Below are 14,140 nucleotides of genomic sequence, written 5' to 3' on the forward strand. Positions count from 1 at the left end.
TCTCAGCTGTTCACTGGCATCTTTTTGATCTGAACGGATGATACTAACCTCCTTAGCTAGGTTACTGCTTTCTGAGGCTGAAAAGTGGAGAGCAAATGCCTCTGAGCTTGAATTAAATGAATCGTAAATTGAGATGCAAACTCTGGTGAATAAGCATGTTTCAGGCTTACTTGGAAAAGTTGAAACTTTTGTTCTGAACTGACTGTTCTCCAGTGTGAAGCAGAACTTGCACTGCCATTACTTCAAGAATTGTTTTGGGATTCTGGTGAGAGTATAAGTAGTCCCAGTTCACACACTTGGTAGTTTGCATTCTCAAGAGGTAAAGTATACCAATTATGCTTTTTTATATCCATAAATTATATTATACAACTATACATACCAATTATATATGTATCCATATATATTTATATGATTTGTATTTATTATATAATTTGTATCTTTCAAAGTATATATATCTTTCAAAATATATATCTTTCAAAATATATATATTAAAAATAGTAGGTTTTTTTTTTTACTTAAACACACTCTCTTAAGTCTCTTCATTGTGTTTTTGGGGAAACAAAACCACAGCTAAGTAACTTCTAAAGCTAGAGATACAAGGGTAGATTCCTGCCTCTACAAAGGTTCTTTTACCGGAGCTGGTAGAGCAGAAATGCTTCTAAGTAGTAGTGTAGTATTTTACACCCACCAGATCTTCAGAGTCACATAAGGGTAAAGAGGCATACATATGACATGTACCTGAGAGTTTTCACTGTGTGAATTTCTCTATGCAAAATGGTAAAGGGAAGCAGGTGTATTGCTCAGCCAGCCCTTCTTCCCTCTTCCTCTCCCTCCTTCCTCTTCCCTCTTCCCTCTCCTCTCCTTAAATAAAGTCTGCTTTATTTGCACCATTATTAAGCAACAGCAGCCTGTATAACTCTGAAAAAACTAGTGCTCTGGCCTTGAAATCAAAACCTTAAGATTCTGTCCTCCCAAAAGACTCGGATGAAGTCGTCTAACTAATCAGCTGTTGACTGCACAGCAAGTGGAGATTGCTTAGTTATCTGATAAATCATCAAGCAAGTGGATGGAAGAAAGATGCTTGTGGCTAATGTGCTTCTCTCTGTGTAGTTAAAACTTTGAATCATCTTCTGCCATCTTAGTTTTGTGTGCTTGTTTCAAGGTGGCAGAGATTTCTGTGGCAACAACCGTTATTTCTAGAGACAGTTTCAGGATTTGACCATCTCTGAAGGCTTCGCATGCTGTTGCAGAAGAAATAGTATCATGTTATCATAGTAATAAATAAGTCTGTCCTATTCCATTGTTCCTCACTCAGAGTGCACATCTGTAGCTTTCTGCTCTCTTCCCTGTAGACTGCTTGTGCCTTCTTCCTCCATGACTCAAGGAGGCGTGATATGTGCATCAATTTGCATGGTAGTTCAGCCCTGTAACCTGGAGTGCCATGACTGCTAATGTGTTTGCTGGGTAGGTTTTTCTGCTTGTACAGATTAATGACCCGATTCAGAAGCCATTCTGCATGCTGGACTCCTGCTGATTTCTGTTTGTGCAGAACTGCAAGGGAAGCTAACTTTGAGTATATATCCTGGCATAATTTAACCAGGGTCCAGTCCCAGTGTGCAGCCAGGGTTCAAATAACAACAAACTGGCCTTTGCACAAAATCTTTCTTTTTTCATCTGAAGGCAGAATATTTTCCTTCTGCAGAAGGAGGTGCATTCTGAGTACCCTGGGCACAGGTAAAGGTCTCTCTGGGCCTCTGGCACTTCTTCAAGCTGCGACAGAGTGCATAGCTTGCAGACAAGAAGTATTTGCTTTTCTCTGAGTTGTCATGTCATGAAAGAGTGTAGTTGCAGTATTTTTGAGGGAAAAAAATACTATTTTATCCATAAATTTATTGCACCTTTAATTGGAAACCTTAAAACACGCCAGGTTTTTTTGAAATAAAACAACTGAAGGGTGTGTACCCTTACTGAAGTCTCAATTTTCCATGGAGCTGGCAGTTGGCAAAGTGCCTTATATGGACCCTTGGTTGTCAGGAGAGCAGTTGTGTGATGCATTAATCCAGCTTGAGGAATCGTTGGTCTTGCCTGTAGGTGAACCAAGAATAGCTGCGCTTATTATCTCTTTGTCAGCATCTATAGGGCTTCACCACCTGACCCCATCTTCAGTTGTGTATATGTATATGGATCTCCAAGTTGCTTATTGCTTAGTGACTTAACTATGAGTTTTGCTGATAGAAATCCTTGATTTCCATCTTCTAGAAAAAACAGTAATCCTCAAAATCCATAGAAATCTAGTTTTCTAAGAATGGAAAAATCTAACCAGGCTGACGAACAGTATACTTGAATTTACATCTTTCCTGGCTTCTCACCAATACACTTGTGCACAGAAACTCTTCCTTGCAGAAGGCAATTGTCTGAAGTGCCTCAGATATTTGTAATGCTAGAGGTAGCCAAGGTGAGGATGGATTACTAGGTAGAATGCAATTTACCACATGGATACCACCCGCAGGTTTGTGGGTGGCTGGATGGGTTGATGGATGCCTACCTAAAGCTTTAACTTAGTCAACACTTAATTCAGAGGGTTTTCAGTTTTCACGGCTTCTAACAACACTGTAGTTCACACAGATTAGCTGTTCTTGAACAGCTTTTCCATTGTGTTGAGTGTAGGCATGCTTCTCTGCAGAATCACTCAAGCATCGATGCCTTTTCTTTCTATCTAGTTATTGCAACAAACATACCTGTTGTTACCGCTGAGAGGTTATCACTGCCTGGTAAGCAGTATTGTGGCTTCTCAAAGGGGATTTCATCTTTTGGCTTCATGCATGCATTTATGGAGAAGAGTCATGTTGTGAAAATCTTTGTGTGTCTCCACCGTCTTTTTCCGGCAGCTTTGGACAATTAGATTCTGATTTTACACATATGTTAATGTGACACTGTTGAAATGTCAGTGGATTTACCTGTGATGGAATCCTTAAGACTGAGGTATCTGACTTTGTAATTTGCATTGGCTTTGTAATGTCTCCCAAGAATATCTATATGCATTTTCGCCAGAAACTACAGAGGCGATGTATTTTCAGATATGAGAACTAACAGCAATAGCTCATTAGCAAATCCTCCTACAAGCTTCTGTTTCCTTAAACTTCATGCTTAATAGCTGCTGGTAAATATTCTCTCTTTTCATCAAAATAACTTGTAAAGACAGTGATTTTAAAGACTTCATGCTAAAACTGCACAGATCTGCTCAGCTAGCTAAGTTATAGATACTGACAGCAATATGAGAATAAAGAAGGAAGTTATAAATCTGAAAATACTGCAAAAGTCGAGATGAAAGTGACTGTGATTTTGAAATGACACTGTGTCTTTTTTGGTCACGGATGAGTGAGATTGAATTCATTTAATGCCAATAGCAAAGAGTCATTCTCTTCAACTGGTCTGAGATTTTGCTGTAGCGGGTGTGGTTAGAGCGATCTGTCATTTTCACTTTGATACCTGAAACCACAGAAACCACCAAAAAAAGCCCCTAAATACGGGGTTTCTTGTTCTGTTACCATGTAGACGCTACCTCTAGTTTATTCCAAAGTTCATTTCATCCCTCACAGCTGAGCTGAAAAATCAAATACCAAATCTGATACTCTCATATTCCATGTGGAAAAGAAAGCCTGGATTTGGAGTCAGTCCTACCTCTGAATAAATAGAGCCAACATTTCAAACAAACCTATGCTGATTAATAATGCACTCCTATATTGTGCCAAAGTAAATTTTGCATAAGGGTATGCAAAACCACATTGAATTTAGTAATCTGCAGTGAGTTTTAATTTTAGTTAATGTGAACTTTAGGGAGTCAGGGCTATACTAAAATGGTAAAGAAGTTTAATCTGCTGCTGTCTATGGGAACTGCTGTATTTTGCACATTTGTCTGTTGATCCAAAGCTTCTATTCCTCTTTTTCTTTTCTTTCTGAGCAAAATGCCTTTAGTATAAAAAGATGAAAGCAGAGAAGCATAACAGTCTGTAAGCCATTAATGCGTGTTGTTTATGATACATAGTTAAAGTGCTTTTCTCCTGATACCAGCACTTTTAAAGCCAGATACAAAGCAAACAAGTGGACAAAAGTCAGGGCTTGAGCATTGTGGGGAGACTGCCTTTTAATGGTCTCTGTTGGGAATATACACTTCTGCTGAAATTCTGAGCTTTGAGCATGGTGTTATGGTTGGCTTTCTGCAATCAGGATTCCATTTCTTTGGACTGAGGCGCGCATCCATGGTGAGACTGCAGTGGAAAGAAATGTGATTTCAGATGAGTAAGATAACATTGTGGTAGTGCTAAGAAAAATGTCTACTTTGAAGCTGACATAAACAGTTAAAAATGAATACATTTGCAGTGTATGATTTTTCATGGTTGGCCTGTGTATAAGAATACTAACTGTGTTGTACAGTGATAGTTTAACACTGGCATAACCATCCTCAGTGGAAGCAAGGAAGCACTGTGCAGCTCTTCATATGTCAGCTTGTTAAGCCTGACCATGTTTTGTATTTATTCAGAAATTATTACAGTGTAGCAAAAGGTGAAATTTTTGCTATGATGTGTAATCAGTTCATCTGTTGGCTGGTGGATCAAGCTATGCAGTGAAGCAGTTAAGACATCACTCTCTTAGCTGTTTGCATTAGTTTTACATCCAGCTGCTTTGCTTCAGCTAGTGCCCAGTTGTGCTCGACTCAGTAAATCATGGCTAATAAACAGCAATTTTTTAATGTGATGACATGCAAAAATATAACTATATATAGGGCTATGTTTTTTACATGCTAATGAGCTCTTGCTTCATTCCTTATTGTATAATTCCTCCCCATTGCCTTTCAGTGATGGAAGTGCTCTGTTCACAGGTTCTGCCATGTGTAGTGTCCCCATGGAGACCGTGTGCAGTGTGCACCTCCTTTTCTTTTTACCTAATAAGATCCTAGATGCTTATGGAAGCTTCTCTGAGACATATTGCAAAAGATACCACTGAAATGAATACTTTGCTAGATTACCTAGTATAAAAAAAATAGCAAAAGATGATTCCTACTTTGTGGCGGAAGGGGGGAAGGTGAGAGGCCTGTTTATGACATTGTGAGCTTTAATAGCATATATTCAAAGAAAGACTTTTATTTTGCCTGATGAGGATGCTGCCTGTCCTATTTACATCCCTTTTCTTCCTGCCTAGAATTGCTTTCTTTTGTTAAAGGCTGCTGCTGTACCTGCATTATTGACTGGTGTGGTTTCCAAGTGCTAAGTTTGCAGTTTCTGTGAAAGCTGTTTGGTTCTCATTATACCCAGTTCAATCTGTTCTGTAACTTGGTCTCCTTTCCTATTTACTGTTGTATGCCTTTATTTATAAATATCTCTTTTCTTCTTTTTTTTTTTTTTTCTCTTTTTTGTATGTTTTGTATGCCTGGTTCATAAAATCACAGCCAGAAGTACAAGCTTTATGACTATAAAACAAGTCATGCCTACGTTGTAGACTGTATCATCTGCTGTGATGTTGTATTCTATGTATTATCAATTTTACTGTAAGAGGAAAATTAGAGCATGCATTTTCCACATGAAGAAATCAAATGTAATCTAAATGCAAACCACAGGTTTTATTGCACAGTAATATTTGATAGCACTGCTATTACTAATCCCAGCATGACAAGAAACACAGCATAGTTATGAAGTTCACAGCACTCATTTTTTAATGGTCTTTTTGGTAGGAAAGCCACAAAGCCCGGACAGATTTTGATATGCATCCTTCATCATTTCTGTGAAAACATTATTGAGTAGGAAAAATAAAATGAGATAATTAACCATATCCAGTAAATACCATATTACCAATGCCTTTGCTTCTGCAGGGTACTTTATGGGGAATTTTACCATTTTTGTGTGGTTTTAACATCTAGAATCAAGTATTAAAAGGCAAGTGATTGTGTTACAGTAAAGATCATACACCTCCCAGATGGGGAGCACACTGCCACTGGTCTCGTAGGTTATACAGAGCTATTAAGATGACAGTGAATGAGCTTCTTTCAGTGCCCCACTAAATGTGTTACATTCATGTAACAATACGTGGTTTTAGTCACCTTCAGTAAAGTGTGAGAACTGACTGTATAATACAATGGTAACTTGGGAGTATTAGGCAGGTGTACTGTTTGGGAGTATTGAATATTAACTGGCACAGATCAGGTGAGAATATATTCTCCCTTCTTGAAATGTGTGAGTTTTGACATGACAGCTACTGAACACTGAGTAACTGGGGGTGCCATCCCTTAAACTGTGACTAAATCAGTTGCAATTAAAAGTGCATTTAGTATGTTTGCCTACATGTTCCATTTTATGACCCAAGAAAACTTGCTATGTATAGTTGTTCTTATGGTGTTTTTCTTATCATGGTTGTATATGCTCTGCAAGTTGCAGTTATCAAAGTAGACCACGCCTGGGGTATAAAACCAGATTCAAGTAGGATAAGCGGTTGCAACTGCATGGAGAATTTGGAGCTGTTATTGCCAGAAGAGAAATTTAACTAAAATTTTGGGCATAATGCCCGTTTTCAGATGATTAGGATTGAGTATTAATCCTCAACAGTTGTTATAAACTCATGATATCCTGAAGTCAGAAACATCATCCTGTCTGATCCTCTCTGGATCAATACTTACTTAGAGTGAAGGATGCTGCCTACTGCATCATGGATATTGCTGTTTCCATTAGATAAACTTTTCCTACAGACATCTCTTTCTGAAGCAAGCATCTGAACCAGATGTATTGGACACAACAGGCTAAGAGAAAGGCAATGCTGCTACATAGGCAGGCACTTCTAGGGGTTGCTCCCTGGACTATGACCATCTGTTCTACAGTTATTCTTAAGTATGTACACTATAACCATAAATTGGAGAGGAAAAGGGAAGGAATTTCTTGGTAGAAGTGAGGAACTTGCCGTCATTTGAAATCTTTTATTTTATATATGTGGACAAATGCATTAATCCAGGTTTTAGGGAAAAAATACAGGCCCCATGTTTATGGTTGGCCAGGGCCTTCTATGATGGGGCTACAGAACTGATGGATAAGGGTAAAGCAGTTGATGTCATCTACCTGGACTTATGCAAAGCGTTTGACACTGTCCCACATGACATCCTTGTCTCTAAATTGGAGAGACATCAATTTGATGGATGGACCTCTCGGTGGATAAAGAACTGGCTGAATGGCCGCACACAAAGAGTTGTGGTCAATGGCTCGATGTCCGGCTGGAGACCAGTAACGAGTGGTGTCCCTCAGGGATCGGTGTTGGGACCGGTCTTTTCAACATCTTCGTCACTGACATGGACAGTGGGATTGAGTGCGCCCTCAGCAAGTTTGCCGATGACACCAAGCTGTGTGGTCCGGTTGATATGCTGGAGGGAAGGGATGCCATCCAGAGGGACCTTGACACGCTTGTGAGGTGGGCTGATGCCAACCTCATGAAGTTCAACCACGACAAGTGCAAGGTCCTATACCTGGGTCAGAGCAATCCCAGGCACAGCTACAGGTTGAGCAGAAAAGAGATTCAGAGCGGCCCTGCAGAGAAGGACTTGGGGGTGCTGGTCGATGAGAAAATGGACATGAGCCAGCTTCAGTGTGCACTCGCAGCCCAGAAAGCCAACCGTATCCTGGGCTGCATGAAAAGGAGCGTGACCAACAGGTCGAAGGAGGTGATCCTGCCCCTCTACTCTGCTCTTGTGAGACCTCACCTGGAGTATTGTGTGCAGTTCTGGTGTCCTCAACATAAAAAGGACATGGAACTGCTGGAACAAGTCCAGAGGAGGGCCACGAGGATGATCAGGGGACTGGAGCACCTCCCGTATGAAGACAGGCTGAGGAAGTTGGGGCTTTTCAGCCTGGAGAAGAGAAGGCTGCATGGAGACCTCATAGCAGCCTTCCAGTACCTGAAGGGGGCCTATAGGGATGCTGGGGAGGGACTCTTCATCAGGGACTGTAGTGACAGGACAAGGGGTAACGGGTTAAAACTTAAACAGGGGAAGTTTAGATTGGATATAAGGAGGAAATTCTTTCCTGTTAGGGTGGTGAGACACTGGAATGGGTTGCCCAGGGAGGTTGTGAGTGCTCCATCCCTGGCAGTGTTCAAGGCCAGGTTGGATGAAGCCTTGGGTGGGATGGTTTAGTGTGAGGTGTCCCTGCCCATGGCAGGGGGGTTGGAACTAGATGATCTTGAGGTCCTTTCCAACCCTAACCATTCTATGATTCTATGATTCTGTGATAGTGGCCTCTATATATAGGAAATTTGCTAGCTATCCTGAGTTTATAGTGCCTTTCTATCTAGTTAGGGTTTTCTTGCCTTTTCGTTTAATCTGTACTGTGGGCATTCAGTCCTGTTTCTATTAAGGGGATATTAGCAAGATACCTGGAAGGAACTGGCTTGCTTAAGTGATATAACTTAAGATAAAATAAACCAAATTCAGAAGTACTATCACTGATACTTATGTACATGCTACTTTGATCATATTTTATTCAGTGTTATTTACCATTGGTGATAATGCTTTGTCTGCTTTATCTCCTCTGCTCTGTTGGTAGTTTTGTCTCTGTCCATATTCAGCTGTCTCAATTAATAATGCTTTTAGTTCATTGATTTTACTTTCCAACTGGCTGAAATTGAGCTGCCCAACTTTTCCTTTGTGAAGTTTTCCTAGATCTTCCTTGCAAATACTCATCCTTTTCTTCTTCTGAGAGGAAGCCAAGAAATTTTAATATGACTCTGATGACAGTGTCCAGTTAAAGCGCAGAGAGATTTCTGAGAGAGTTAAGTTCTGTGTGTTCCACTAAAACTCTCTTTCCGAAGTTGATCTTTACTTTCAATTAGGCTGTGGTTGTGTGCACTTCTGGATGCAGTTATAGCCAGCCTTTTGGTTGTACTGTGAAAGCTAAAATGGTGGACCACACTGGGCTTTGTTTTTGTTAGCTTGTGCCGGGAGTAAGTTAACCCAAGGATTTTAAGTCTTCTCCAAATGGCATCATTTTGTTGCTAGAAACCCAGGACTCTGAAATACTGCATATGTATGTATATGTATACTGAAAATGTCACTGCGGACTTTATCAGGTACACCATCCCTGTCAGGTGACCCTTTCAGTCGCTTTTCAGTCACAGCATCCCCTTGGACCTGTCAATGTTCCCCTAAATGTGGGTTCTGTCCAGTTGACCTTGCATTTACACACTTATGTGCTCATTTTTATCAGCACTTCCTAAAATATATTCCCCTCATGTAGTCCTTCTGCTGTTAGATGGTTGTGGGAGCAAGTCCCTATTTCCCCAAAACGCAATGTACCATGTACAAATGTACCAGCTGTGCAGTTTTTTAATATGCTTTATCTTATCCAAAGTTACAATGAATGTTGTCCAAGTACCTCAAAACACACTTTCAGAGCCTACATATCTTTAACAGATGCCAGGAAGAACAGCATGTGCTTTGACTTCTTTCAGCTGTCTTCTCCGCTTTTGTCATCTCCAAAGACAGTTTTTATCTTTTCTTCTTTTTTTTAACCCTTATTTCTTATATTTTTCTATATTCTTCTTTTTTTTTCTTTCTATTTTTCTTCTTTTCTGTTTTAATTCTTTCCCTTTTTACAGTTCTTCATATTCTGTGTCTCCTGGATTACAAAGAGAAGAGTGAATGAATGGGGCAGTACGTAATATAATAATACCAATTTTTATTTCATTTTATCATTAACATTTTGAAGATAAGTTCAGCAGGCAGTGATTACAATCAACTGAGGATGTCCAGAATAGAAGAGAAAGCAATGCTTGATTATAGCAGTTTACAGTTTTACAGTTAAAGTTGTAAAAATCCCACAAATAGTCCCTTTGGGAAATGAAATATAATGGAAGTGTGGTTATTAAAAACTAGATATAATGTACACTAGTTATTACCTATTACTGTAAATCACCATGAGATGCAGGAAACATATCAGATAGACAAAAGGCCTTTTTGGAATATGTTGCCTTTTTTTCTGTGGATATTTTTTGCTTCTTAGGCACTGAATTGATTTGGGATGTGGAATTCATTTAGGAGCATGCATGTTGCCCCTTTCTGAATGGCTCTTGAAATGAAGTTGTTATCTGTTCTAAACTGTAAGTCATGTTTCCCTATGCCCCCAGGAAAAGAACTTAAAGGGGCAATCACATACACCAAGTACTAATAGATATTAGTTACTTTTAGTTAATGATGTTGCTAGCCTTGAGTAGTTCACTTATCTTAAAATGGAAGTGCATGTTGATCTCCATTTCACAAATGGAAAAATTAAGTCAGATGGAGGTTAAATGACTTTCCTGAAGTAACCAGCAAATCACTGTCAGATCTGAAGATACAGTCTAGCAACCTTGCTAGACTTGCAGTTCTGGTGATATCCTTTCTGTTGTCATGGGTGGAGTGTAGGTGATTATGTAGGTGGTCATTGTCTCCCCTTTTCCTAATGATTTCCTGAAATAATTCTTACAAATTACAACCTTACATTTATCCTGTGGATTACAGAGTGTGAGGTTAGCCTAAGGAGGACATGCAACGTCACCTGGTGATTTCACATAAATCTGTTGTGATTCCAAGCATGCAGTGATGCTAACCAAATCAACTGTTATGTCAAGACTTCTCTTTGATCTGCTAAATTAATATGGATTGATTAAATTAATTAAATGGAAAATGACTGGAGATAAAGAAGGAGTCGAGAAGAAAATTACTGGCAGTTGTAGCCTTGTGTTGAGTTGGCCATGGCTAACAGCCAAATGCCCACCCAGCTGCTCACTCACTCCACTCTCTCAGGAGATGAGGAGAAAATAGGAGGAAGGTGAGAAGATTCATGGATTGAGATAATGACATTTTAATCGGGAAAGGAAAAGCTGTTCATGGATTGAGATAATGACATTTTAATCGGGAAAGGAAAAGCTGTTCATGCAAGCAAAGCAGAGGAAATAATTCGCTGCTTCCCATCAGAAGGCAGGTATCCAGCTACTTCCTGGAAAGCAGGACCTCAGCATGCGTGGTGCTTGCTTGGGAAGGCAAACACCATAACCGTGAATATAATTCCTTCTTCCTCTGTTCCCTGAGCAATCGTTGCTGTCATATGGTCTGGAATATCCCTTTGGTCAGTGCAGGTGTCCCAGCTATGTGACCTCCCAGTCTTATGCCCACTCCCAGGGTATTCATTGGGCATGACGCAGGGCAGAGTGGGCTCAAGAGGTCTTGCTGCTGTGCAAGCCCTGCTCAGCAATAGTGGGAATGTCAGAGGGTTATCAATACTGTTTCAGCCACAGATACAAAGCACAGCACTGTATGGCTGCTATGGAGAAACTTAACTGCATCCCAGCCAGAGCCAGTACAGCAGCTAAACATGGGTCTACAGCTTTAGAGGGTTGAAAAAGTATTTTATTTTGTTTGAGTATTGACCAAAATTCTCCACCAAAACAACCCAACCAATCAAAAAATCAAATCCCAAAAAGCTCCTTTTCTAAGGAGCAAACAGCAGCAGGCTAACAATAGCCATTCATAACACTAAAATGATGGACAGAGCATTGGGTAAATTGGACATTAACAAATTGCCCACAATGAGTGGGATTCAGTCTGGACATCTCTGGGAGCCGGGTAAGAAAATGGCAACATCAGAGCCTCCCTGAAATGTCATACTCTATAATGGCAGAAGAACTACGGGTGAGAGAGATTTGGATTACAGGGTTTTTTTGTCAAATGAGGATGTATTCATTTCTAAAAAATAAAAGCAACAGTGAAATTGGTAGAGACATTTTAATTAGATTGTGCACCAGCAGGGGTTTTGTTTCTATTTGATTAATATCTTGATCCATGACATGGTTATAGAAAGGCCTGCGTTTGGGCACCTAGCAAGAGAAGGCAGTGGAAAAACCCTATTACTTATTTCCAGACACTTAATTAAAAACCAAAATGGGCACTGTGGTCACTAGATTTATTTTTCCCATGTAGTCTATAAACAATAAGCTGAAATTGCAAAACAAAAAAAGTACACTTGCACCTTCTTCTGTTGACCTTTGAGCTGCTGCTTCTCTGAGATGGATGTAACCTAGGCCCAACTTTGTGATGTTGAGAGCTTTGTGTCTGCCTAACCCCCAGCTGATAATACCTCCCTAAGGCAGACATTAAATCCTATTGGGAATAGTAAGCCTTGAAGTTTGTTAGCTTGCTGGTGTTTCTTTTCAAGTGCCATTGAGGTGAGATGCAGCCTTGGGGTTCCCCTCATGCGGTACTGTCATCTTCTTTCTCACTGACACCTGAAAACACAGTTAGAGTTGTTTGTTAGTCTTTCTGAAATGTTCTATGGAAAAGTCATGGTCTGTAACCTCCCACCCCATGAACTGTGGTCATCTCATTGTGCCCAGGTCTCCCACTATGGTCTGTGCCTTGCTGTTCAGTGAGGCTTAGTGCGAGCCTCCAGCTGCCAGCCCTGCGTGTGCCTCTGTTAGCCAGCATTTTTGGGCTGTGAGGATAAGAAAGGAGCTTCATGAAGAATTGCAGAGTTCGTAGTTGTGATTTCTCTCTGTTGAATCTTGAATGCAAGTAGAACACAGGTAGCCCTCTGATGAGAAATGGTCTGTAAGTGTGGAAAATTTATAGTTTTGAACTGTATATATTATATTTTTATTACAGTTTTTCTTAGGATTCCTTTCTTGAGCTTTTAGAAGCTGCACTTGTAGGGATTATTACACCTGGTGTTTACACCTTGGCTCATACCAAGCTTGGTACCACAAGGGATTTGCAGCAGCAGCAGTGCATGCTTGCCCCATGGGCCAGCCCTAGCCATCTCCTCCTTCCAGGGACTCCAGACCCTGGTGTTCCCAACAGGCTTATGTTTTAAAAGTATTGAGAACAGTAATAGTTGACATATGAATGTTTTACATGTTAACAGTGTAGTGAATGGATTCAAAGAAGGTTTTTCGGTTAGTAGGTTTAAAATAAATATTAAACCAACAGTTAGGTTTTAAAAGAAATACTTTGTTTTCCCCCCCCCATAACTGTGCTTGTCATAGTGAAATGTAGAAGTATTTCCATCCTGTAAACAAATCAGAAAACATGTAGGCTTTCCTCAATCTGTTGTGACCTGCATTTAAAACAGGAGAAAGATGGGCTTCTTTTAAAGTCCGACTGAAGGCTGTTCTGGGCTGAAGCTGTTGAAGTAGATTTGTATAAAATCCATTTCTCACATATACAATTAATTAAAATGCAATGCAACTACAGCCAGCCTGTAAAGAAATACATAGGACACATGAAGAAATAACTGTGGTTTACGATGAGTCTAAAATGATGGATTCTTTCTGTCTGAAGACATAAACTTGCTCTTGCAAATCAGCATGTCTTCTGAGGATGGAGAGGGACTTTTCATAAGAGGAAGTAGTGACAGGAAAAGAAGGAATGGCTTTAACCTGTAAGAGCAAATTTAGATCACATATTAGGAAGACATTCTTCCCTGTGAGGGTGCTGAGGCGCTGGCACAGGGTGCCCAGAGAAGCTGTGGCTGCCCCATCGCTGGCAGTGTTCAAGGCCAGCCTGGACAGAGCCTTGAGCATCCTGGTCTAATGAAAGGTGTCTCTACCCATGGTGGGGGAAGTGTAGAACTGGACAGCCTTTAAGAGCCCTTCCAGCCCATTCTGTGCTGTATCTGTATGCATTCAGATACACAATGGAAGTTTGGGTGGTGTTTGTTTGCTGTGAGCTGCAGTGGGTTTTATGCAGCCAGGTAGAGTGAGTTAGCAGGGCTGCTCAGGTGAGCCTGATGATGGTTTGCAGGACTCCCCTGCAGGAAGGGTGGGGTTTGGGGTACTAGGCCAGTAGTGAGCTCATTGCAGAGGGTGAGGTTTCTCACTCTGAGTCTGTGGTCCATAGAAGGTGCTTCCATGTGTCCGAAGGGACTTGATCCAGGTAACTGCGAGGTAATTTACAGTATTTCCCAAGCTTTATTCAGGACTATTTTGGGTTTGCCTTCCATGGGGTCTACAGCTTCAAGTGGGTTTTCAGAGGTCCGCCCCTCATGTCTGGGGCAGAGGGGCTCTCCATGGTCATCAGGCCCTTCCTCCAGGACCAGGGTGTGATGTAGTTTGCTGTAAGTAGATATCAGCAGTGAAT

At 40.6% G+C, this 14,140-nt stretch overlaps 1 protein-coding gene across 9 annotated transcripts in view; it reads left to right on the forward strand.

The window, feature by feature from the left end:
- The window catches only part of RARB (retinoic acid receptor beta), a 327,327-nt gene that overhangs the window by 98,021 nt on the left and 215,166 nt on the right, over positions 1-14,140 (forward strand). For 2 of the 9 annotated variants that reach the window (XM_065666111.1, XM_065666120.1), the window contains exon 1: positions 13,865-13,947. The exons of 3 other annotated variants lie outside the window; for them this stretch is intronic. The gene's annotated coding sequence lies outside the window, so the exon portion shown is untranslated. Of the gene's footprint in view, positions 1-13,864; positions 13,948-14,043; positions 14,118-14,140 lie in introns of those variants that run through there. 4 more of the 9 variants (XM_065666112.1, XM_065666113.1, XM_065666118.1 and 1 more) reach the window with 4 other exon arrangements.

Source organism: Lathamus discolor, chromosome 2, assembly GCF_037157495.1.
Source record: "Lathamus discolor isolate bLatDis1 chromosome 2, bLatDis1.hap1, whole genome shotgun sequence".
Taxonomy (NCBI): domain Eukaryota; kingdom Metazoa; phylum Chordata; class Aves; order Psittaciformes; family Psittacidae; genus Lathamus; species Lathamus discolor.